Source organism: Anolis sagrei, chromosome 2 (assembly GCF_037176765.1).
Source record: "Anolis sagrei isolate rAnoSag1 chromosome 2, rAnoSag1.mat, whole genome shotgun sequence".
Lineage (NCBI taxonomy): Eukaryota > Metazoa > Chordata > Lepidosauria > Squamata > Dactyloidae > Anolis > Anolis sagrei.
In genome coordinates, this window is record NC_090022.1 from 280,927,558 (window position 1) to 280,952,154 (window position 24,597).

At 39.5% G+C, this 24,597-nt stretch overlaps 1 long non-coding RNA gene across 1 annotated transcript in view; it reads right to left on the reverse strand.

Annotated features, from left to right (window-relative positions):
* Window positions 1–463: 463 nt before the first annotated feature.
* Window positions 464–24,597, reverse strand: part of LOC132766406 (uncharacterized) — a 36,100-nt gene continuing 11,966 nt past the window's right edge. Inside the window, exons 3-4 of the long non-coding RNA XR_009630462.2 lie at window positions 10,109–10,169; window positions 464–4,013 (exon numbers count right to left, since the gene is read on the reverse strand). This is a non-coding gene — a long non-coding RNA (uncharacterized lncRNA). The remainder of the gene's footprint in view (window positions 4,014–10,108; window positions 10,170–24,597) is intronic.

Here is a 24,597-nt window from a genome sequence, read left to right on the forward strand (position 1 = left end):
GTAAGCAGGACTTTGTAAACTGACTTTCTTTGCTAACCATCTGAAATAGGATTTTATGTGGCTTTTTATTAAAATGTTTGGTCTGAGTAAGATGAAGGAAGAAGTGACTCTCTGCATGTTCTGAAACTGAGCCCGTAAAACGGTTGAATCACTTTTTCCTCTAGATGTATCTTGATATGCCCATGATGTACTAAAAGGCAAGGAGATGGGTTGTTTGGGAACTTGGGTGGATAGATTTCCTGCGTGGAGATTCTGAGTTATTTCACATATGGATGTACAGCATACGATTACTCTCTCCTTCACTGGCATCAGCTGAACGTCTGAGTGGAAATGTTAATTTTGTGATGCTACATTTCAATGCCCTTGTTGCACCCTAGCACTGGAACACCCTTTTCACCCAGCACCACACCAGAGTCCAATAAAACAATGTTTATTAAAGAAAGCATATAAAAGGAGTGGGGAGGATAAATCCAAAAGAGACAGTCGGGATATGAAATGCAATACACAAAAGAAACCAGAGTTCAGTAGTATTAGTCCAAAAATGCCAGGTTAAACACCAAAACCAAGGAATCTAAAAACACAAAATTAATTCAAAGGTATATCCATGCACATGAAAACAGGAACCTCTCCAAGGTGAATTCTCCCAAGGTACATAGGCATAAACAGGATCATGAAACAGGAATCTTGACAATACAGGAACCAGGAATTTGGAATAATGAACAGGAAACACAAACAAGAATCATGAACAGAGATCAATCTAATAGCAACGTTGTCTCCTCTGAAAGGCCTGAAACCAAACCACTTAATTTAAGCCCGCCAGAGCATCTATGACATCATGCGTAACACATCTGGACTTCAAAGAATCATCTGAGAATATCTAGTTTGCCTGCTTTTCACTCCCTGTGTTCTCAGGTCTAATCCGCACTCCCTTGAAAACTCCTCAGCCTCTTAAGGCCTTTTCTCAAGGAAACTAGTACTTTCATTTTTCCCTGTTGCCTGCATACTAATAGATGAACTGCTACAGATGACTTACTTCTGATCAATCTGGCATTGTCCAGCAAATCCCATCAGCCTTTGTCAGTATTGTCAATGATGTGGACTGAGGAGCGTTGCAGGCAAACTTATGAGGCTACACATTCCGTATCTCGCCTGTAGACATTTTGCTTTGCTCTTGTCCTGCCTGTAAACTTCTGCCCAGGAAGACCAAATTTCCTTATTTCGACATGCTTATATCTTGACAACTTGAAATATCTAGTGCTATTTGCTAGCTAAGTCCTTGGTGGAGTGGAGTATTTTTTTTCCTTGTTGTATTAAGGTAATGATTAGATGGATTTATCTTATTGCATTGTAAGCATAGCAAGCACTCAGCTATTCCTGTAATAAACCAGCAGCATGAATGTCAAAAGGGACATTATATTATTGGTTGTTGTTATTGTTCATTCGTTCAGTCGTCTCCGACTCTTCGTGACCTCATGGACCAGCCCACACCAGAGCTCCCTGTCAGCTGTCACCACCCCCAGTTCCTTCAAGGTCAGTCCAGTCACTTCAAGGATGCCATCCATCTTGCCCTTGGTCGGCCCCTCTTCCTTTTACCTTCCACTTTCCCCAGCATAATTGTCTTCTCTAATATTATTGGTTAGCATGTAGAAAATTCCATGCAGGTTATTATTTAATTATTCAAATTATTTTAAAATAACTTATATCTGTTTCATAATTTCACAGATAATTCAAATGTAATTCAATTTATAATAAGCTTTCAAAAGCTTCCTTGTTGCACCCTAGCTCCTGAATTACTTTCCTATTTAATGATTTGGATATTTTATTGATAACTTTAAAAAAATCTTTCAAATAGAAAGAGTGGCCAAAATAGGAAAATGGCCTGAACACCGTTCCAAAATGTTTTAGAAGTACCAAATAAATGTTTAAAAAATAAACAAAATCTACAGTGTTACCAGTTACTATAAGGGTAAAGCAAGTTAACCTGGTTTTTAAAGAATTCATTGCCTTGGGCTGCCTTCTTTTATTCAAGCAGCTGCAAAAGGATTTTCTTCTGCTAGGATCTGATCATTTTATGAAAACCTAATATTTAATGAGTTGTATATTTTACAAACCTTTTTGCACATGCTTATTATCTTGTGGTGGTCTTGCAGTGATCTCCGTGCAACTCTATTCAGGATAGATATGCAAATAAATAAATTCATCAGAAAGAGACCGAAAAAGAAGCTCCCATACTGAATTAGCTATCTGATGCTTGAATGTAGCTCTAAAGACAATGACCACACACATAGTGCTGGTTACTCTTTATGGCTTTAAGTTCCAAATAGTTCTGAAAAATTCAAAATTAAAAGAAGCTGAGTCTTGGTTGGCTTAGGTGGAATGCTTTTGTGGTCCACCAGAATCCAAATTTGGCAGTTTTATGACATAACACTAACTGTATCTGCCTAATCTGGCTTTTTGTGGGGCTCCAGCAATATCTGGGTGGTCATTTCAGCCTAAACACTATGATCACATATTTTTTTTAGTGGTAAAGTATTTCTTGTGGGTATGTAAACACTCAGGTTCTTTTCAGACATCCACAAAGAAAGGAGTACAATCTCATCTGTCATAACCATCCTAAGAATGATCACACAACCACATGGAAGATGGGGGGTGGTAAAATGAATGCAGGGTGGCCATGTGCCTTACATTGCAGAAGAGAGTGCTTTATTTGAAAGGCTGACAGAGGACTGACCAGACTAAGCCCACTTGAGAGACAAAGAATCATAAGAATGGAAAACAGCGGTCATTGAGTTGCCCATGAACATTTCACTCCTGGACAAAAAGCTGTGCAGGCACCCAACTCACTGGGTCTGGCATAATGAATCATATTTCTATTTAGTTATACTAATTCCTTCTTAATTTCTATCTTCACAAATATATTAACATTTTATGGAATTCTATGTCATTTCCTTTGGCAATGTATAAGTGACCATCCTAAGTGAACACAGTCTTTTGGCATTTCTTGTTCTGGATGAGATTTATTTACTTATTTATTTATCGTGTCAGGAACAAACCAAACAGTTGTATTGCATTAAAAATAAACAAACAAATAAAACACAAAGTTTGCAAGCTTGGTAGTTGATTAAATGTCCTTTGACCAGTAGCTGACCACTTGGAGTGCCTCTGGTGTTACTATAAGAAGGTCCTCCATTGTGCATGTGGCAGGGCTCAGGTTGCATTGCAGCAGATGGTCTGTAGTTTGCTCTTCTCCACACTCGCATGTGGTGGATTCCACTTCGTAGCCCCATTTCTTGAGATTGACTCTGCATCTCGTGGTGCCAGAGCGCAGTCTGTTCAGCGCCTTCCAAGTCGCCCAGTTTTCTGTGTGCCCAGGAGGGAATCTTTCATTTGGTATCAGCCATTGATTGAGGTTCTGGGTTTTAGCCTGACACTTTTGGACTCCCACTTGCTGAGGTCTGTGTTTTAGATGGATTTTCAGATTCTAGATGTTTATACAACCATATTTTAGAAAACTCCATTTTCACTTGGATGGTATACTGCAAATGACATAAAATCCACTCTCTCAGTCTCCCCAATTGTGCCGTCACGTCTGGGGGCTATAACTCTTAGTGAAAGAGGCATGGGCGTGACATATTTCCCCCAGGAAAGATGTCATGTCCATGATGTCATGCCTTGCCCTCCTTTAGGAAAACTGGAACTCCCAAGGACCAAAACCACTGTAGATACCTCAAAATAGATTTAATTGTTCACAAAGAGTTATCCCTTTAAGGCAATAAGCTGGAAGTTTCAAAGGGGTAAAGGAAAATATACATTACAGTCTCTGGTTGTCTTGGGTCCAAGGAGTTTGGCAGCTGAGAAGCTTTTCCAGGTCCCTCTTTCTCAATGGCTGTGAATATCGGAATAATCACAACCCCAATTCCAATGGCCTATATTTTGAAGGCACAAAGCCTTCCTCTGGTGCCAAAGAACTGGTCTGAAGGCACTTGAGACTTCTCAATGTCGTCCAGGTTGATCTGAAAATGAAGCATAAGTCTCAAGGGTAAGAACCTCAGAATTGGCGCTGAGAGGTAACTTAATCAAGGGCTTCAGAGCCAAGTCTCTCTCTCACATCCATCTGATAGAAAGTTTGATGGTGGAATGGAAAAGGAAACACTGTCCTGCTGTCTAGGAAGGGGTCAAACAATTGAGCAGGAGGAGCAATTCAACTGGTGCAAACAACATTGATTGACAGCTATAAATAACCAATCAATCCAACTATACATTTACAGGGTAAAAATCAGGCATGATACAACAGTTCAAATCCTGCAACTTACAGTTCTACATATAGGTGGCGCCACTCGCGCAGACACACCAATCCCTCCTTATTCTTTATCACAGCATACTCAAGATACTTTGTTTGTATATGCTAAACCTGACTTTGGTATATTTCCAGGCCTTGTATGTGATATGTGAGAAAAGTGTTGTCTCCCCAGGGGTTTTCCTGATTGTCACACACAGGTTGATGGACAGACCTCACTCCATTCACTTGGAATGAGTGAAAGGTGTTTGCAATTGGGAGGGAGCATAATTGCCCTTACATAACATACTATATTGCCCTAAGGGATGGAGGAGAGGAAAAAGAATTTCATCTACAGCATCTTCCCAAATTGCTTTCTCTTGCTAGTTATGCATACACACATCTCCACAGACACCCCAAAGATTATACATGCATACACACCATCTTATGATCTGTATGAAACCAGACACAGTTGGTTTATAGAACAAGGTGATGATCTTTAGCATTTTTAACTGCATTCATATGTGCCTTAGAAGAGGAGAGAATATTACTTGGAGCAGAGGTTCACCTACATTATGTTATGTGTCTTGTGCCTGTTGTCTGTTGGTTTATGGTGACCCCATTAATTTTATAGGGTTTTCTTAGGCAAGGAATACTCAGAGGTGGCTTTGCCTGTTTTTTCCCCTCTCAAATATAGCCGAAAGCACCTGGCATTCATTGATGGTTTTCCAACAAGTACTAACCAGGGCTGACTCTGCTTAGTTTCCAAGTTCAGACAGGATCTGGTGTTTTTAGCATACGTAGGCACCTTACTCAACATCTAGACAGAATAGGAAATATTATTTGGAGATCTGAACCTACAAGAAATATTTCTAATTCCATTTGGTCATACCACCCTGATGTTGCAAAAGCAGAGTATAAGGCCAAAAAAAACTTAAATAGCATTTAACGCAACAGACTGCGATTTTTGGTAAAATCATAAAATCAGACAATGGGAATTTATGTCTAGCCCAGTTCACTTTGTAATTGTTGTACCATGTTGTTCTGTTCTAGAACTGGGTGCAGTTTAAGGCCTTCCCAATAGTTTCTTTTGGGAAGGAAATTGATACATATTGTTGACACATATTATTGCTATAAGATAAATTTTGATATTAAATGATATAGCAGTTGATATTAAATGATATAGCCTCCTCAAGGTGTGTGTTGGAAAAAACCTTGAAACTTCTAATGATTAAATGGATGATTGTAGGTCAGAAAAGCATTTCCATTTTACATTTACATTTGTTGGAGAGTTTTCAGGCTTTAGTGAAGTAGAGAAGGCCTAAGGGAAAGATGGTTAAGCACATTTAGTGAGTACATTAAAAAGAAACCATACTTTCTTAGTGATTTCTGGTACTGTTTCTAAACTGTTTACAGTATGTCCTATTTTGATACCCACAATAACATGCGAGGAAGCTTCCAAGTTAGTCTCTGATTGGCCTTGGAGTCTGTTTGTTCCAGCTTCCCATCAGGAAGCAATCATGATAAGCTCTGTGACTCTGTTCTGAACAGTTTTTCCACAGTGATATTGCCTTTAACTGATAATGTTGGGAACACAGTGCTCTATTCCTGTGTTGATTTCTTAGGGAGGCTGGACTGAGAGGTACCCTTTTTTGTAATGTAAGTGCTTTTAATGCTAGAACAAGATGCCGATGATGTAAAATGTTTTCCCACACAAAACGACCACATGATCAATAAGCCCTCCCATATGAGAATGCTGTTGTGCCCAGGCTCAGTTTAACCAACCCCTCAATGTGCTAGTTTTTCATTGATCTTCAGTATTTGTCATTGGGCATACTGGATACTGTGCACACCTAAAACATATCTGTGTAGTCATTTATTGTGGCCTTAGTTACAAACTGTTTGAATTATTGTAATGTACTCTATGTGAAGCTACCTTTGAAGAATGCCTGGAAACTTAATCATTAGAACTATCAAAATTTCAAGATATTACCACTTTGTTTTTAATGTCATTTCTCCTTCATAGAAATCTTGGCTTTCGAAACTAAGCTACTGCTAGCTTTTAAAGTTTTGGGAGGAAAGGAGAGGAGACCAGAGGAAGGAGGGGTTGCCTTAAGAACAATGTCCCCTGTTTCCAGGGCCGTAGCCAGAAAAAAATTTCGGGAGGGGTTGAAATTTGGGGGGGGGTTGAAAATTTCGGGGGGGGGGTTGAAATCTGCCTCCTAGCTGACGCTGAAGCAAAGAGCACAGCAGGGGGCAGAGCAGCCTTCAATAGTCTGCAGCTCCGCCCCTGTCAACCACCTCCACCAAGTCTGGCCTCCTTAATGAGAACATTCAACACACACACCCCACAATGACAGTAATAATAATAATAATAATAATAATAATAATAATAATAATAATAACACTGCTACCATCTCCCAGAGGACTTGGTGCGGCTTACAAGAGGCCGAGCCCAACTACAACAGTAAAAACAACAACAACAATACAGCAAAATAACTCAAAAAACAAGGCAATAACATTAACAACACACCATGATGCAATTAAAATCTGTGGCAGGGCCAAATGTAATAATTAAAATTAAAAAGTGCTGGGCATGACCAGGTGAAAAGGGTAGGTGTTTGGAGGGGGATGCAGTAATCCTGGCTGGGGCTTGCCTGATGTCCTTAGGGAGAGAGTTCCAGAGTCGAGGGGCCACCACCGATAAAGCCCTATCCCTCGTCCCCGCCAATTGCACTTGCGATGCAGGTGGGATCGTGAGTAGGGCCTCTCCAGATGAACGAAGAGATCGTGTGGGTTCGTACACAGAGACGCGGTCACGCAGGTAGGCGGGTTCCAAATTTCAATACTGGTTGGGTTGGGTGGAGGTTGATTCTGTCATTTGGGAGTTGTAGTTGCTGGGATTTATAGTTCACCTACAATCAAAGAGCATTCTGAACTTCACCAACAATGAAATAGAACAAGACTTGGCACACAGAACTCCCATGACCAACAGTAAATACTGGAAGGGTTTGGTGGGCATTGACCTTGAGTTTTGGAATTGTGGTTCCCCTACATCCAGAGGGCACTGTGGACTCAAACAATGATGGATCTGGACCAAACTTGGTACGAATACTCAATATGCCCAAAAATGAACACTGGTGGAATTTGGGGAAAATCGACTTGACATTTGGGAGTTGTAGTTGCTGGGATTTATAGTTCACCTACAATCAAAGAGCCCCTTGAACCTCACAAACAATAGAATTGGGCCAAACTTCCCACACAGAACCTCCATGATGAACAGAAAATACTGTGTTTTCTGATGGTCTTTGCAACCCTTCTGACACCCCCTCACAACCCCGCCAGGGCTCCTGATCCCCAGGTTGAGAGACACGCCTAATGGCTTCTACAAACTAAAATGAAGTCTTCAATCTGAACATGCCCAATTCTAATCACATGGTCTGCAGCCTGCCTCACAACAAAAAGGTTAGATAAAATTGAAACCAATACACACATACAATACAGTAAGTAATTATATACATGACAAATAACTACTGGAGGCTTGAGAAGGTTGCTATTTCCAGTACACTCTCGTCTCAAAAAGTCACCTCTAAATGTAGCAATATAGCCCTTAGTGACCTCTCTGTTATTTTCAAGGTGCCATGGGATATTTGGGGGCAATTTCTGATTCAAATTTGGGATGAATGGAAGGAATGCAGAGGCAATATTCTGCATTTGTGGCTCTGTAGAGCTCCAGGGCCCTGATGTCCAAGCTGGTTAAACTTTTTAAAAAGGGAAATTACAAGCATATGCCTTTTCTTTCCCAGTGGATTAGAATAATTAGCGTTACAAAAACAGCTCAAATGTGCACAACCATATTCCTTTATTCTCTTTTTACCTTCTTCCTAAAACACTTCTTAGTAGTAGCACTTATTACCAGGGGCGGCTCAACCCATTACGCAAAGTAAGCTTTTGCAGTATAGTTGATTTTGCCCAGGGGCACTCTTGGGGAAAAATAGACCTTGACATATGCGAGTTGTAGTTGCTGGGATGTATAGTTCACCTACAATCAAAGAGCATTCTGAACTCCACCAATGATGGAATTGAACCAAATATGGCACACAGAACTCCCATGGCAAACAGAATATATATACATCAGTGATTGGTTGGGGGGGGGGGGAAATACTGTTTGCTTACCGTTGAAAATTATCTAGGGCCGCCTCTACTTATTACACCTTCTCACTCATTTTGGTCAGTGGAGTTCTACTGAAATTATGAGTTGTCTAGAGTCACGACTATCAACTTTGAAATGTCTTAACACATTTGGAAAAATGTCAGAACAAACGGGCTCTTTTTGAGCTTGTATAAGTAGTCAATGGTAAAGTCATGACTCGCCCAATTGAGCGGAATCAGTTGTAGCAACAGTGGTAAATTTTAAGGAGAGAGGTTTAAGGCAGATGTAACCTTCTGTGGATTTAGATGTGTGCTTTGTGGAGACAGGCTTTTTACTGCTGCTGTGAGTCACTCCTGAGGAAGCAGCTGTGGAACACCTGATCTAACAAGCAGGATTTCAAAGAGAGTATATTGAACCACCTGACTGTGGAATAAGGCATGATTGTACTAAATCGCTGGCTGACCCTTCCATCTCCCAAGAGAGTAATTTGGTTGTGTTAAATGTTTCTAGTATTTTAAAACCATGTATGTGCTTCTAGGGCTATAAAGCTTATGTGTGTTATCTGTAAAAGAGCTTTTTCATTTGGTAACTATATATATATATTCATTCCAACATGGAATCTTTCAAACAGTCATTTTCAAGAGGTTGGGAAAAAGTGAAATGACTTTATATCAGTGTTTCTCAACCTGGGGGTCAGGACCCCTGTGGGGGTCGTGAGGGGGTGTCAGAGGGGTCACCAAAGACCATCAGAAAACACAGTATTTTCTGTTGGTCATGGGGGTTCTGTGTGGAAAGTTTGGTGCAATTCTATCATTGGTGGGGTTCAGAATGCTATTTCATTGTGGGTGGACTATAAATCCCAACAACTACAACTCCCAAATGGCAAGGTCTATTTTCTCCAAACTCTACCAGTGTTCACATTTGGACATATTGAGTATTTGTGCCAAGTTTTATCCAGATCCATCATTGCTTGAGTCCACAGTCTGGATATAGGTGAACAACAACTCCAAAAACTCAAGGTCAATGTCTACCAGACATTCCCAGTATTTTCTCTTGGAATTCTGCCATGTTTGATTCAATTCCATCATTGATGGAGTTCAGAAGGCTCTTTGATTTAAGGTGAACTATAAATCCCAGCAACTCCAGGATTACCAAATGACAAAATCAATCACCCCCAACCCCACCAGTGTTCAAATTTTGGGCGTATCAGGTATTTGTGCTGAATTTGGTCCAGTGGATGAAAATACATCCTGCATATCAGATATTTACATTACAATTCATAACAGTAGCAAAATTACAGTTATGAAGTAGCAACGAAAATAACATTATGGTTGGGGGTCACCACAACATGAGGACCTGTACTAAGGGGTCGTGGCATTAGGAAGGTTGAGAACCACCGCTTTATATTTTGTAAAAATAATTGTTATATTAATCCATGTATTGGCAACGAAGAGGAAATGATGCTGCTTTGCTCATAGCTGCACCAGAGAATCTAAACCTGGGTTGTTGATGTAGGTAGGGTGAATGTTTCTAATGGTTTATGGATGTATATAAAGTAAGTTTATTTTGATGGATTCGATAGATACCATTACAATAAAAAAAACATTTTTAAAAAAGAGTTAGCTTGTGAAAATCAGGGAATATTAGATGAGCCATCCAGAACAGGGAATAAACTTTACCTCTTAAACACCTTGGCTACTGCAAATATGTTAGGGTGGTCCACAGCTGCGGTGCTACAGCCTATAAAAAAGAAGACTTATGAGAGGATTATTGCTGATGAGAAGGTGTTTTCTCAAGCCGCAGTCACAGCCTTTGTAAAAGAGAACTCCTTCCAAAAGTCTGATCTGATTCATTGATGGTCTTCAATGAATCTCAATCCATTTATTAACCAAAGGCTTGGTCTCATAGCCACGTTTTTACTTTCTTTCCGAAGGTCATCAGGGAGCGGTCTGATCTAATATCACTGGGGAGAGAGTTCCATAGATGGGCTACCATTGAGAAGGCCTTGTCTCTTGTCCCCACCAACCACACCTGCAAAGGAGGTGGGACCAACAGCAGGACCTCCCCAGAAGATCTTACCATATGATCCATCTCCAAGATGGTTCATATGGTTACATAATAAATAACAATAAAACTGTATTTTTATATCACCCTATTTCCCCATAGGGACTCAGGGCAGTTTCTAACATATAAGGAAAAACATTCAATTGCCAAGAAAAAAAATCATACAGACAGATTAAAATAAAAGCATCATAAAAAACAAAAATCCTACTAAAACAAAACAATAAAAAATTAAACCAATTGCAATTATAACTCAATCAGACAAGGTTCAACTAAAACCAATGGCCAGTACTACAAAATGGGCATGGATAGCTCTAGGATAAAAGCTATCTCTCAGGGCCCTTCCACACAGCCCTATATCCCAGAATATCAAGGCAGAAAATCCCACAATATCTGCTTTGAATGTGGAATTTTCTGCCATGATATTCTGGGATATAGGGCCTGGTGGAAGGACCCTATGTCTGTTTGTGGAGCCCCCAGTGGCATAATGGGTTAAACTCTTTTACCAGCGGGATTGCTGACCAATAGGTCAGTGGTTCAAATCCGGGACAGATGGTTGAGCTCCCTCTGTCAGCTCCAGCTCCTCATGCAGGAACATGAGAGAAGCCTTCCACAAGGATAGTAAAACATCAAACATCTTGGCATCCCCTGGACACCATCTTTGCAGACGGCCAATTATCTCTCACCAGAAACAACTTGCAGTTTCTCAAGTTGTTCCTGACATGGAAAAAAAAGCCTGTTTGTCATTGTCTTTGTCACCCTTACCACCTGCCAGTTGATAATAATGCAAAGAGAGAAAGAGAGAATTCACTGGTTACAGAGAGAGCAGAGAGGATTACTGATAGTGTTTTGTATGTCATGAAAGTACAGCAGATGTCTGGTTATTTATTACTATATTTATAGAATGAAAAAGAAGGATAGCTACACATGAGACCTTCTGCCTCCAAGGTCAAAATACTTCTACTGCATGCATTATGCACCTTGATTTTGGTAACTGTCATTCTGACTCAAGTGTCTAAATGTCTTGGATTTACAACAGTGGGTCATATGGTACAATTGTTTTGAACTGTGACACATCAGATTGCAATCAGTTTGAATTTTGAGAAAGTCATCAAGGAAATGAAGTATAGAGCATGACTTGAGTTGATTTCTTTTTTCTTCTTTTTTATTCCTGCCATTTTTGTCTAGTAACCTGAGCCATTAAAAAGAAATAACAAAGATTTTGGTAAAAGCCCAAAGCAGCCTGTTACCACCTTTCCCCCCAAAATGGAAGCACCTACCTTTGTCTGCATTGAAAAAGACAGTATGTGCCTTTGTTCCACAGCTTCAGCCACATTGCCAATAACATTACAGAAAACCCAAATGAGAGACAGGAGTAATTAGTGGACAAAGACTGTGTGTATCCCTCTCCACTCTGAGAGACGTCACAACAAGTTTATGATGCGGCTTAAGTGAATCCCTGAATTGTTTTGGTTAGGAAACAGAAATTCCTTGCATAACCCAGTGATTAACTAATATGGTAAAAACTTACTCAACACAAACCCTGACCCACATGTGTGAGAAATAAGCATTCCATGGCACGTTAACATCGTGAATTGTATTGTTTTCTTTTCCATAGCGGACAGCAATAAATCCTTAAAATTTCCAAATTAAAGTACTTTACACACAAAAGAGGTTACATGGTTACGTTTCTCATTTCTGTTGAAAAGTAGGTAAATGAATTTCTGCTCCTTTTTGTTGTTGTTAGTGTTTCAGCTGGTTGCACTGTAAAACCTATCCTGTCTTGACGGTCTTTAAGAGGAGTGCTGTTGAATACCCTAATTGTGTAATGTCTCCAGGGGGAAGAAGACCTTGCAAGCCTTTACTGATTGCAGCACTGAACTGCAACATAGGAGGGCCACAAGTATCCCCATTTGTAGGCTCAAATAGCACATTCTATTACTCTTACAGTCTGGTGTTAAGGCGCCTTACAATGTAGCACCTTGTTGTTGTTTCCTCTATATTTGTTGTTGTTTATTTGTTTAGTCACTTCCGACTCTTTGTGACCTTATGAACTAGCCCAAGCCAGAGCTCCCCGTCGGGCGTCACTACCCCCAGCTCCTTCAGAGTCAAGCCAATCACTTCAAGGATACCATCCATCCATCTTGCCCTTGGTTGGACACTCTTCCTTTTTCCTTCCATTTTCCCCAACATCATTATCTTCTCCAAGCTTTCCTGTCTTCTCATTATGTGGCCAAAGTACTTCATCTTTGCCTCTAATATCCTTCCCTCCAGTGAGCAGTTGAGCTTTATTTCCTGAAGTATGGACTGGTTGGATCTTCTCACAGTCCATGACACTCTCAGAATTTTCCTCCAACACCACAGTTCAAAAGCATCTATCTTCCTTCGCTCAGCCTTCCTTATGGTCCAACTCTCACATCCATAGGTTAATGCCATTGCTTTAACTATGTGGATCTTCGTTGCCAGTGTGATGTCTCTACTTTTCACTATCTTATCAACATTGGTCATTGCTCTCTTCCCAAGAAGTAAACATCTTCTGATTTTCTGGCTGCAGTCTGCATCTGTAGTAATAGAAATACAAAGTCTGTCACTGCCTCTATGTTTTTTCCCTCTATTTGCCAGTTGTCAATCAGTCCGGTTGCCAGAATCTTGGTTTTTTTTAATGTTTAACTGCGACCCAGCTTTTGCACTTTCTTATTTCACCTGATTAGAAGGCTCCTCAGCTCCTCCTTGTTTTCGGCCATCAAAGTGGTATCATCTGCATATCTAAGATTGTTAATGTTTCTTCCAGCTATTTTAACTCCAGCCTTGCATTCGCCAAGCCCCACACATCGCATGATGTGTTCTGCATACAAGTTGAATAGGTTAGGTGAGAGTATACAACTCTCCTCCATATTTTGCTCCATTCTTCAGTGAAAAGTGGGTTTGTAGTTATTTCTTGGATCTGGGTCTTTCAATGAATTTTTACAACTGATGCATGATTGATTTGTTGGTGATTCTCTAGTCTGAAGGGCATTTTTCCTCTTTTTCAATTTTTAGACAGTTAATACAAAAGTGCTATTACACTCCAACACTAAAAAAAGAAGTTAAACTGCACATGCGAAAATAGAACTTTATGTTCCTACCAAAGTAGTGATTCAAGTAAAGCTCATTCCAGTATGTTTAAGAAATGGTCCAAGAGTCCAGAAGAGCCTTGACTCTAAATGCGAACATCATCCCACTTTCTTTGCTACTTAACTTGTACCCAGTATGCCAATTGTTTGTCTTAGATAGATGGCTGCCTTTCGCTATCGTCAGGGCAAAAACAGGGGGTTTGTTGGCAATTTTGTGTAAGATTTGAGTTTGTATGCTGCACTGCTGTCAACTTCCATGGATTTCTGAAAAAAACAGGAGCCTTAGGTCTCTGTAGAGGTAGATCTTTGCAGTATCTGCACTACAAGTCAGTCTCTCAGAAGTGGCTTTCAACACCTTCCCTCCCTTGATTTTCAGCCATTGTATGCAGGTTCATTTGCTCTTTTGAATTCCTTGAACTGCTAGAACTGTTTAGTGGGGAAGATGGTATGTACATCTTTGTCCCATACTGAACACTTTCTAAATGGGGCTATTGGGTTGAAGATACTCAAGGACATGCCCATCTCGGAGGTGTACTTGCCTCACTTCCAAGTGGCACTGAGCGACATCAGATGGAAGACACCCAAGTACTTTGTGGTTTGCTGCCATCCTGCTGATTTCCTCCAACAAGAAGGATAGGAATATGAGATCTATATAGATACATCACACTTTTGTTGGGCCAAGTCTCTAATAATGTTTCCATTCCAATTAAGTGTGTATTATATATGTTTTATTACATATGATGCATATACACTGTAGAATCAATGCACTACTTTATCTGCCATGGCCCATGTCATGTAATCATGGGAGTTGTAGCTTAATGAAGAAGCAGCACTACTTGTCAAAGAAAGCTAAATACATTGACTTCAGAAACTGGATGCGTGGAAAGAAATTAATTAGCAGGCACGATATAGGAAGAAACAGTATTAAATTATTACTATCAGTACCTGAGGGTGTTTTTGCTGTTTTTAATTGTGTTATACCTTAAACCAGGAGTATGAGCTCAGAAATTTGCAATTTAATCTTTTCACAGGACGAAGATATTATTGCTAAGTGATAACATCTGAAATTCAAACTTTGTTTGGGCATAAGAGCAGACACTAGTAAAATAAATAGCAAACTTAAAAGTCAGCTTTTGTTTCCAGCCCTATTGAGATAGAATTTAATTGAACAGATAGGACAAATGGTCTATGTACTCACTTTTTCAAAGGCATTGTTGCTATTGTTATGTGCCTTCATGTGAACTCTGACTAATGGTAATCCTGCCATAGAGGGGGTTTTTTTGGCAAGATTTGATCAGAGGAGGTTTGCCATTGCGTTTGTCTTAGGCTGGGACATTGAGTTGTCATGGATAAGCAGGGATTTGAACCCTATTCTGTCAAAATCCTATATCATACTGACATTCATACCAAATAAAAATAGAGAGCTATGTGGGAGCAAAGAATGGGATTACCATGGTGCATAAGAATAAGAGGCCACCTATGAAGAGTATGGGACAATAACTGTTCATGAGCAATAACTGAATTCAAGCAGATAATTCCACATGATCAGCATTACATAATGGAAGTTTTGCAAAGCAAATCCATAGGAACCAAAAGCCATCTAAGATGAAGTATAAAATGACAGCAGTCTAACCCCAATAATTTCAGCAAGTAGAGTAGTAAAAAGGATTCAATGACCCACGTTAGTATTAAATGGATTGTATATCAACCTAGATGTGTGCAAATGCATTTTTAAAAAATGTGAAGCAGTCTGGGAACTCACAGAAGCCCTTGCTTGAAACCAGAGAGAAAAGCAAATGAGGCTTGGCAACTGGAGGGTGCTATTTCACGCTTGAGCTCCAGAGTTCTGCAATGTGCAACTAGCTGTACCGCTGACTTTTCTTGAGAGGTCGGCAAAGCTGAATAACCATCTTTCTTTCTGACTTTTTAAGTTGACCCATTTGTTTTTGCTCCTGAAGTGTTCAGGAAGGGATGTTCTGCTCCATTGGGTTCAAACTGGGTGAGAAAGGGAGGGGAGGGAGCGGAGATGTAAAAATGGAAAACATCATTCTGTATACAGGGTTTGCATTCTTCTTGATAGAAGTATTGTTCTTTTGTAGGGGTTGCATATTTTTAGCTTTTCACAGTTTCATGTCCTGTTTTGTTTTTAAATGGATTAATTGCAGATTTCATATTTCCAAGTGTGGTGCCGTAACCAGAATGCTGAGTGTAGATGTAATGCACCCAACTAAAAAGCTCAGTGGGTGGCCTTGAGCAAGGCAGTCTCGTTCTCTCTTTGTCTCTCTCCTTCTCCCTCTTTTCAACAGAACAGTGTCATTGTCAGGCTCAAATGGCATTCTTAACCTCTTGGAGGAAGGAGGGCTGGAAACACAAATATAATAAATAAATAACATATGCTCATCTGGGAGGGCTGGTCTGTTGATTGCTTTTCTTAACAGATGTGTGTAGTCCAGTTCTATGAAAGGAGGTTGGGAGATTCTAACAAATTCTGTCTTGAGAAATGCTAATGTCTGCAGCATGGAGACATTAACTGAACAAGCAACATTCTTTATTATGTCTGTATAATTACTTGTGCAATAACTATGCATTATGCTATTGCCTTGGAAATCCTAATCAGGACCTTGACTCGGTGTCTTGCATGAATCAAACCAACAGTTACCTGAATAACCACAAAGTGTTTTTGCCAAAAGTTGTTTCTGTTTCACGTTTAGAAAAATAACATCTTCAAAAAAAAAGGGGGGGGGAGAGGACAGAGATTATAACTTAACCATAGTGTGAACACATATAATAATGTGATCTTCATGATCAGGTCACTCATGTGCTATGCACACTGATGCTGTTCAAGTGCTAGAGACTAGTGTAAAACCTCAAGCTCCTTTTTATGGTTTGTCAATACACAAAAGTTGGATAGGACTCAAACAGGAAGTTGCTCTTTCAAAACAGGACTACTTTCTGAAAATTACAAGAGCATGGTATATATACTTGACTTTGATTCAAATCCAGATTTTATTTGCTTCTGCTTCAGATTTCTCAATGGTCAAGTCTGAGCTCTTGGTATGGGATGAAACTTTTATTCTTCATCTTTTTAAAAGATCAGTCTGCTTTTTGCTATTTGAAACACTGATTGAAATTATACTGTTTAGCCGGTATTGCACCACCTGATACCCACAGGAAAGTAGCAGCCAGCAATAAAAGGACCAAGGCATTTACATCTCCGGCCTATCCTCTGTTTGGATATCAGCCAGCATGCCAACACCTTAAATCAAGAAACAGCTTCTTAAGATCTACAGAGATACTTGCAGGAACACTTCAGCAAGTGAGAGTCCAAAAATGGCAGGCTAAAACCCGGAACCTCAACCAATGGCTGATACCAGATGAGAAACTCCCTCCTGGGCAAAGCCAACCTTAAAAAATGTGGCTATAAAGTGGAGTCCATGATATGTGAGTGTGGAGAAGAGCAAACCACAGATCACTTACTACAATTCAGTCTGAGCCCTGCCACATGCACAATGGAGGACTTTCTCAAAGTGACACCAGAGGCACTAGAAGTAGCCAGCTTCTAGTCAAAGAAAATTTAGTATAATGCCAAGTTTTTAACTTTGTTTGTTTTGTTTTTTTAATTATAACTGTATTCTCAATTTGCTTCTGACATAATAAATACATTTGAAACACTGCTCCAGGAAGCAGACAGAGAAGTGGCTTCATAAGGGCCATTCAATCTAGTGGCACCAACTGAAGCATAGTTTTTGCAAGAATCAGCTTATGAGAATTTTGGATATGTTGGACTTTAGGAACCAGTTATTTCTCAAACAGATTGCCAATGTGTGATGGAATAACTGGCTAAAATAGGAATGAGTTCACCACCTGAGATATGAAGAAGTGTATGTACCCAAGTAGCTGTAATTTACTTTGTTCATACAGCTCAGGGATAGGTAAACTCTAGTTCAATTTTATGAAGACATGGGTTCTTCCTGAAAACCCATTCCTTATTATATTTTATTTCAGTTAAAAACATGCCAAGTTACAAACATCCAACTTACAAACCACTCATAGTTAAGAACAGGGGTGAGACATAAAGAAGTGAGAGAAATCTACCTCTAGGAAAGGAAATTCACTCCTCAAAGAGTTGTCATGAGGAAGAGATGTCTCCACTGAAGCTTTGTCACTCATCCTTGTTTCCACTACAAACCATTTTTTTTCAAAATTCAATTCTCCCAGGGACGGAAAGTGAAGTGAAATCTTCTGAACATGGGCACAGACAGCATGTCAAATATCACATGGATGTTAACTCTTTCCTATGCTATCTAGAGCGTATGTATGGATTGAGAGAGTGAGAGAGAGAGAGATCTGGTTATACTTTAAAATGTACCTATTCCAACTTACATACAAATTCAACTTAAGAACTTTGGTGCTGATCATCAACTGTTTTATGTGTGTGTGTGTGTGTGTATCTTAAGAACAAACCTACCGAATCTTGTTCTTAACTTGGGGACTGCCTGTAGTTATTCACACAAAAACCCAAGAAGATTCAACAAGTACTAATTGTAGTAACATATGCTCTTAATGCTTGGTAAATTAAAGGCAGTAGGAAAAGAAAAAGACAACACTACAGGTGGAATGATTCCATTAAAGAAGCCACAGCTGCCCCGACTGGAATTCTTGAAGGGCTCTCATTCACAAAGTTGCCAAAAATGAACATCGCTAGCACATAACAGCAACAGCAATATACATTATACATATACATTATTTTGATGTACTTTTTATTATTCACATTTTATCAAAACAGGAACTATTTGAGTCTTAGTTAGAAAGAAAGAAAGGATGTTAGTCTTCCAATATGCCTTTTCAATAAGAATACCTCTTGCACCACCGATGAACTGATAAGAAAACAAATTTCCTTGAGTTTTCTGATAATCTCAAACTCATGGTCTTCATTTCTCTCCAAAGCTATAGCTTTGGGCAAAAGGAATAACTGGAAAAATCAGTAGAAATGCTCTCCAGAGATTAAAACAAAATTTGAATGGAAGTTTTAGAGCTAGTACTGCCATCTAGCTGCTGTATAAGCAATCAGTTATATTTGTGTTGAGAAAAAATGGGAGAGATATATGAGGGTTGAATGAAAAGTAATGCCTCCACCTTCGTAACTCCTCAACAGATGGCAGTATTGGTATGCAGCAGATACTGGCTTATTCAATAGATGCTCCTGAATGCTAAGGCTTCCTGCTAAAATTGAACTATAGAGGAGAGTCTACTGAACAAGCCAGTACCTGCCGCATTTATTTACTTCATTATTTATTTACTTCATTTGTATACCGCTCTTCTCAGCCCTTAGGCGACTCAGACCGCATACCAGTACTGCCATTTGTTGAGGAGTTACAGAGGTGGAGGCATTATTTTTCATTCAACCCTCATAGTAATATTTATGTTAGATACAGGAAAATATTGTAATGTGGTAAAAAAGTTTGTGGTGTTGAAGACAATGAGTAGCTGAGTTGTTGCGATGGCATTGCATGTGCACAAGTACAGCACTGAATAACGGTGGTTAACGAGTAAGCTAAGTTCTGTGATACTTAAGGCCTGAAAATGGGTAGTTAGTACTTGCCATACCTTCCCATGGTGATGGCATTGTGTACTCCTGTGAGGCTACAGGTTATGTTGGTCGTAGGACTACTCTGGACACATTCCAGCTTGTTAACATCTCCCTCCAATTGTGGTGCCCAGAATTGGACACAGTGTGATTCCAGGTGTGGTCTGATCAAGGCAGAATAGAAGGGTAGCATGGCTTCCCTGTATCTAGACACTACACTCCTCTTTATGCAAGCCAAAATCCCATTGACTTTTTTTGCCGCCACATGACATTGTTGGCTCATGTTTAACTTGTTGTCCATGAGGACTCCAAGATCTTTTTCACATGTCTTGCTGTCGAGCCAGGCATTGTCCCCCATTCTGTATCTTTGCATTTCATTTTTATTGCCTAAGTGGAGTGTCTTGCATTTGTCCCTGTTGAACTTCATTTTGTTAGAATTTAAAGATAATATGAAAAATACAATTGTGCTAGTAAATCTAATTTGCCAGGAGGCAGAAGAACTCTGAACTAAAGGGAATAATGCAAAAAAAAAAAGCACCATCAAAAAGCACTATCTTCAGCCATAAAGCAAGAAAAGCCTTACTGAGCAACAGATAAAACTGTTCAAGCAATTAAGGACATAAGAGAAGCCAAAGTAAAAAGGGTGAGAAATATGGTCAGAACCCAGAATGCAATTATTTGGTGACTTGTGTGCAGAGACAAAGATAACTGCTGCAACAATCAATGCAAAGAAATAGAAGTTGACAACAAAGGAAGAACCTCTTCCACAAGACCAGAGGGAAAGATTAAACCAAGTGTGGGGATGGCATTTGATCAGCAAGGAAAAACACTGCACAATAAAGAAGAAATAAAAATATGATTGAAACAATACACTTAAGAATTATATTTTAAAAGATTACAGATTCATTCAAAGAAGAACCATTTGAAGATGAACCTACAATTTTAGAAAGTGAAGTGAAGCTGCTCTCAGAGCACTTGGGAGAAATATTCTGCTTCAAGCCATAGGAAGAGGTGGGCAATCACCAGGAATAGATTTTTTTTTTGTCGTGTCAGGAGTGACTTGAGAAACTGCAAGTCGCTTCTGGTGTGAGAGAACTGACCGTCTGCAAGGACATTGCCCAAGGGACGCCTGGATGATTTGATGTTTTTATCATCCTTGTGGGAGGCTTCTCTCATGTCCCCGTATGAGGAGCTGGAGGTGATAGAGGGAGCTCATCTGCCTCTCCCCGGATTCGAACCTGCGACCTGTCGGTCTTCAGTCCTGCCGGCACAGGGGTTTAACCCACTGCACAACCGGGGGCTCCAGGAATAGATGACATAGCAATATAGCTGCTTCGGGCAACAGAGGCAGAATCCTGTCTGTCACAAAATCTGTCAACAAATCTATCAACAAATGAATGGCCCACAAATAGGATATGGTTGGTAAACATTCCAATCCCTATGAAAGAGGACACCAGGGATTGCAGTAATCGCTGGGCTATTACATTAATCTCCTCTGCAAGTAAAGTGAAGCACAAAATTTTACACCAAAGACTTTTTAGCGTTCATTGAGTGAGAAATGCCAGATGTCCAAGCTGAGGCACAAGGGATTATATTGAAAACATATATTGGCTAATGCATTACATTAGATAATTTCAGAAGAAAATTATCCTGTGCTTTATAGAATATCACAAAGCCTTTGATTATGTAAAGAATGAAAAATTATAGCTTGCTCCAAAACATTTGATGATCCTAATTTGTAACCTGTACTCAGGATAAGAAGCTAGTATCAAAACGGAAAATGGAGAAAAGTTTCCAATTGGCAATGAATCAGGCAACTGTATTGTTGAAGGCTTTCATGGCCAGAATCACTGAGTTGTGTGTTTTCTGGGCTGTATAATAAAGCAACTTATACATCACCTTGATCTGAGAATAGCTCATCTACCTTAATTTCCAAACAAGTAAACATGCCTCTCTTTCTCTGTCTTTCTCTGTCTTTTACATTTGTTTGTTTGTTTTAATTAAAAGGCGTGAACAATGGTAGTTGACATCTTCACTCAATCAATCAATTTATTAATGCTCCAACTGATGGTCATTTGCATTAGTTGACAGAAGCAACATCTAACATACATCTGTACAAAACACTGTAAAATCCAACAGTTAAAAGTACGATGCAAACAGGATAAAACAGTGTGCAAAATGTACATCGTGAAGTGCAGCAATACAAGATGCAAAATATCTTAAAGCAATGGTTCTCAACCTGTGGGTCCCCAGATATTTTGGCCTTCAACTCCTAGCAGTCCTAACAGCTGGTAAACTGGCTGGGATTTCTGGGAGTTGTAAGCCAAAACATCTGGGGACCCACAGGCTGAGAACCACTGCCTCAGTAGGCAATAGATTGGAAAATGAGAATTAAATGTAAATGTGTGAGATTTGAAAGGGAACAGTGAAACATATTGTTAGGAGAAGTAGGGATTGATTAAAGAGGTTCTAGAAGAATATCACAGTGTCTTAAAATGAAAGAGGAGAGGTGGAAAAAAGGCAGCACAACTGCACAAGCAACAACTTTAACAAATACAATGGGGATGTAAAACTAAAGAAAGACAAGATGAAGTAGGAAGTGGGTCAAAATAATACGCTGGCTTAATGGAAGTGGAAAAGCAGAAGCATTTGAAAGCTTAAAAATTATGAACTAGGGAACCAATGCTGTATGCTGTAGAACGAATGTGGTTTGACACCACTTAAACTGCCATGGCCCATCTGTGGAACAAAAGTTAAAATACACTTATGCTATGGATCTGAAGGAGAACTGGTTTTAAATGTTCCACAGATGGTACATCACTCCAAAAAAATTAAGCCATATGTATAAAAATACATCGGATAAGTGTTGGAAATGAGGTGAAGAAGTAGGTACATTCTATCATATGTGGTGGACATGCAAGGAAACAACCAAATATTGGTCTTTAATCCACGAGGAAACACAAAAAAAAGGTTTAAGAAAAAACCAGAATATTATTTGTTGGGCTTTACTGACTTGGAATTACAATTGGATGAAAACGAAGATAAGCTATTGACATTTATTACAACAGCGGCTAGAATTATTTTTGCAAAATTTTGGGAAAAATAACAAATCCGCACGGTGGATGAGTGGGTGGATAAGGTCAAAGAAATAAGATACATGGACGAGTTAACTTTTTTGCTAAAGAAAAATACCGGGAAATCTATAAAAAAGACAGACTGGGTTCTTTTTTATGACTATGAAAAGAATAGAAAAGAGAAAGAAACAAAGAAGAGGTAAATAATAATGAAATAAAAGATAAGAAGATCCTGAGATTGGAATGGAAGTCATTTTATTTTTATTTTTTATTTTTGTATTTTTGTATTTTGGTTTTTTCCCTCTTTTCTTGGTAGTGGTTTTTACTGACTGTATTTCCTACTTTTCTATCTTCTCTCTGAATATTCCCCCACTTTCCATGTATTTATGTTCCAAACGGATTAATAAAAAAATATTTTTTTTAAAAAAAAACTGCCATGGCCCAATGCTATGGAATTGTGGGGATTGTAGTTTGGTAAGGCATCGGCACAATTTTGACAGAGAAGGCTAAAGTGGTGCCAAACAGCATTACCTCTACAGTGTAGATGTGCCCTAAGAAGGCCTGCTCCAGATTTCTATTGTTGTATGGCTTCTCCTTTTCATCAGAGCACTCTGATGAAAAGAGACATAGGGAAGAGGTCTGAATTTTGAAGCTGAAATATGGAAGTAGCCAAATTATCAGCAATGCAGACATCACTTATGGCCATTTATTTCTTTGATCAATTGATTTCAATGTCACTTTTTCATATATCTTTTTTTTTCTCTTTGGCTTTGCCCTGCCCAACACAGAAAGACCAAGAGCAGCTCTTTCTTTTTTGTCTGACCTTGTACTATTAAAACCATTACCATACGCAGTGTTTGCAGAGGAAATGGGCTGATGCTCATAGCACAGCGTAGTATATACCAGTGGCTCCCAGGTGGACAATGTGGCTCAGCTGAGTGGGTGGAAAATTAGCATAGGAATGTCTGAAAATTCCAGGCATTGCTGACATTCATATCTGTCTCCATCCCTAACACCAGAATGCAGACTCGCCACGGCATGGTTTAGCAATGTGTCAGAAAGCAAGAAGATGTGAAAAGGAATCCTGCTTAAAGGCTTTGAATGTTGGACCATACATGTGGGTTGGGGTAAGAAACCAAGAGAGGGGATCAGTTACTGTTTCACATTCAAGTAAAAGATCTCAGTGAATGCGAAGATTGTAATGTGTGTGTATCCTTCAATTTTTATCTCGGTAGTGGTAAATGCCAGAGCAACCCACTTGTAAAGATACAGTATTTGTTTTCTGGTACTTTTGTAATTGCTGTTATTTTATTATATGCTGTATCAAGGAGCAAAGTGAGAAAGAATTGGGTTGTTGTGTGTTTTTGGGGCTGTGTGGCCATGTTCCAGAAGCATTATCTCCTGACATTCCGCCTGCATCTATGGCAGGCATCCTCAGAGACACCACAACCTCTGAGGATGCCTGCCATAGATGCAGACAAAACATCAGGAGATAATGCTTCTGAAACATGGCCATACAGACCAGAAAACACACAACAACCCAGTGATTCCAGCCATGGATGCCTTCAACAATACATTGAGAAGGATTTGCTAATTAATGCTAATTATAGTTCAAAGGACAACACCATATCTTAAAAATGTGTGTAAATCTATTCCAGTTCTATCAGTATCTTTAGTAAATTGGATTTATGGTATTTTGTAATATCTGCTTATAGTACAAAATATAGATGTGAAAAGATATCCAGAGATACAAAGATATCCAGAGATCACTTGTAAAGATACAATATTTGTTTTCTGGTACTTTTGCAATTGCTGTTATTTTATTATATGCTGTATCAAGGAGCAAAGTGAGAAAGAATTGGGTTGTTGTGTGTTTTTGGGGCTGTGTGGCCCCAAAGAGTTGGAAGAGACCTCATGGGCCATCCAGTCCAACCCCCTGCAAAGAAGCAGGAATATTGCATTCAAACCACCCCTGACAAATGGCCATCCAGCCTCTGCTTTGGAAGTTTTTAAGCAGAGGCTGGATGGCCATTTGTCAGGGGTGGTTTGAATGCAATATTCCTGCTTCTTGGCAGGGGGTTGGACTGGATGGCCCATGAGGTCTCTTCCAACTCTTTGATTCTATAATTCTATGATTCAAGTAGGCACATAGCCAATCGGTGCTGGACCATGAAGAAGCATCACTGTCAAAGTAATAGCAGCGTCTTAAACCCTGGGGCCATTATTGTCAGACCTTTCCAGAATCTCTTTGTCTAAAAAAACATAGAGGCAGAGATAAGCAATAGTGAGATGGCAGCTCTTCCTTCCTTCTGTGTTTGTTTCATCTCCCCTCC